Here is a 2,959-nt window from a genome sequence, read left to right as displayed (position 1 = left end):
GCCCAGCAGGTCGAGGCTGCGGTGGCTGGGAGCGGCCACTGCACTCCAGTCTGGGCGACAGAATGAGACTCCAACTCAAAAGTAAATAAATAAATAAATAAAATACACTTTAGCAGGCAAATAGACAGTGAAACATACTACGTATATAAATAGTATATAAAAGTAACTTAATCAGGGAGTTAAAAAATATTTCCACTTCATGCATCCCAAGATAAAATAACGGCGGTGTGACCAAAGACCACAGAGAAGTATGAAGTCATCCACACACTCAAAAATAACCGAGCCTAGTACTTAACCAGGCACACTAATAGATGCTGCGTATGCTACTTGGAAGGCTGAGGCAGAAGGATCCCCGGAGCCCAGCAGGTCGAGGCTGCGGTGGCCGGGAGCGGCCACTGCACTCCAGTCTGGGTGACAGAGTGAGACTGCAACTCAAAAAAAAAACTGGTAAAAAAGAAAAAAAAATGTGTCTTGATGTCCAGGTTCTTTCAGTGCAATAAAGAAGGTAGGCAACAATACAGGAGCAAACAGACCCACAGATTCTTCATGACAAATACTGCACAAGAAAGGAACAGAGTTCAGTGATAAATGATACCGGAAAAACACCCGCTTAGATAGGGCAGTGGGGAAGTGCCTTTTTTTTTATTTTATGAAACATTTAATTTATTGGTCTTTTTGAGGAATTAGACGCATCACCACTGTATCACAACTGAGCCATTAATCTTGTAGCTTCATCAGCATTAACTGGTTCGCTTTCGTAACGCTGCTGAGGAATCAGTTCTTTCTGCTGAAGTTCAAAGAAAGGTCTTTTGAGAAGAGTGCTAGCTCTTTTCACCCTTCCTTTCTTTTTTGAGTTAGGGTCTTACTCTGTTGCCCAGGCTGGAGTGAAGTAGCACACTCATGGCCATCCCAGGATCGACCTGCTGGGTTCAGGCAATCTTTCTGCCTCAGCCTTCCAAGTAACTGGAACTACCACACCCGGCCAATTTTTTTAAAATTTATTGTAGAGACGAGGTCTCACCAAGTTGCCCTGGTTGGTCTCGAACCCTAGGGCTCGGGCAATCCACTTGCCTCAGCCTCCCAAAGTACTGGGATTACAGACTGAGCCACCGAGCCCGGCCGATAGTTCTTTTTGTATATTTACAAACACTTTATTCACTGTTAACTTTTTCTTCACTCATAATGTTTATCTTCTTGAGGTTAGTGGTAACTGGTCTGGCTTTGTTTTTAGGTTTAAAGTGTTTTTGGCTGGCCATTTGAAGTGCACTTATAATCTTGGCCTTTTAAGGTCTTCTGTGTGAAATCGAAAACACCAGAACCATGGAGACTGGGAGAACAGACCTCCCATCAAAAGGCAGGTCCTGGATTTTTGTCACTAGGAGGTGAAGGCAAAGCAGCCAGTGAGGCAGACGCCAGGTTAGGTGTCTAGGACCTGCCGCCACCAGGAAGTGCTTTCCTTTCTGCTTCTGTTAAGATCACACTTGACCTGATATGCTGGGCTGATGCTACCAAAAACCATTCTTCTACCAAGTTACTGAGACACAGAATAGTGGAAATACACATCAGCAGAACCTGAAAGAACTCTCCCACAGCTGCTTCCTAACCTCAGACAGAAATTCCTGCAGGGAAGTATCTTTTCCAGCCTCTGGCCTCCACTGCTTGGACCCCCCACCAGCCTGTATTTTCAAGTCATCCACAGGGTGCCACTGTGCAAACTCCACCTGACCAGGTCACATCTTTCCTCCGTGAACTCTGATAAATGACACACAACCTGGTACCCGGTCATACCCATCTCTAACCTTTTATCTATTTTTTCAATCATTCAACTATCGTTTCGGGGGCTGCACTTTGAAACGTTTTTAAAAATATTTTTTCCATTTTTTTAATTGATCAGAAGCATAAACAATGTGACAGGGGACATGATAAGCAAATAAGAGTAGCAGCAGGTGGTGAAAGCCTGTATTTTATCCCAGACTTGGAATCTGCGTTGTAACTGTAGTGAAGAATCCAAGTTTATACACACACACACACACACACACACACATATAGAACTTGTTTTGCAGAATAATTGGAAGTTTTCCAAAAAGACATATATAATTAACAAACCTAAAGTGATATGTGCAAAAAGTACTCAAGTACCTGAAAAAAAAAATCAGCTAAATTCAGAGACAAATGTTAAGAATTTAAGTTAGGCTGGGTGTGATGGCTCAACCTGTAAACCCCAGCACTTTGGGAGGCTGAGGCAAGGATTGCCTGAGCTTGGGGGTTCGAGACCAGCCTGGGCAACTTGGTGACACCTCGACTCTACAATAAATCAAATACACTGGGTGTGGTAGCGCACGCCTGTGGTTCCAGCGACTTGGAAGGCAGAGAGAGAAGGATCGCAGGAGCCCAGCAGGTCGAGGCTGCGTTGGTCATGAGTGTGGCATGCACTCCAGCCTGGGCAACAGAGTGAGACTCCAACTCAAAAAATAGTAAGTTAAATGTAAGTGTCTGTGAATGTCATTGATAAAGAAATTACGCATAAAACGCCAGAGAATACGGTTCCACATAACGCTGAAATCTTTTTGTCACCCACAGAGCCCGACAGCAAGAGCTCAGACGTGACTAGGGGACTGGCCGAAGAGACCCATGCTGGGCAGGAGGGGACCACACCAGCGCTGCCATCCAGTAAACTGCACAAGGCATCCACAAGAGTCTTTACGAAGGGAGGCAAACCTTTAAAAGTTCTCACACAAGATCTCACCTGGGGAGACAGACCGGGCACGAAAACCTGCAGAAGCGGCGCCGGTTTTCTCACTTCTAAAATCAAAGATGTGGTAGAGCAGATATCAACCGGAGGAACGCCAGCCGGGTCGCTCGGCCTCCCCGCCCGTCGGAACGGAGAGGGCACCCACCGCAAGGTCGGCGGAGGGACGGAAAGGACGATGGACCCGAGGCGCCCAGCCCGCTGCCAGGC

Source organism: Carlito syrichta, unplaced genomic scaffold (assembly GCF_000164805.1).
Source record: "Carlito syrichta isolate Samal-C Ts95f unplaced genomic scaffold, Tarsius_syrichta-2.0.1 Scaffold316489, whole genome shotgun sequence".
NCBI classification, from domain to species: domain Eukaryota; kingdom Metazoa; phylum Chordata; class Mammalia; order Primates; family Tarsiidae; genus Carlito; species Carlito syrichta.
Note: the sequence above shows the minus strand (reverse complement) of the source record.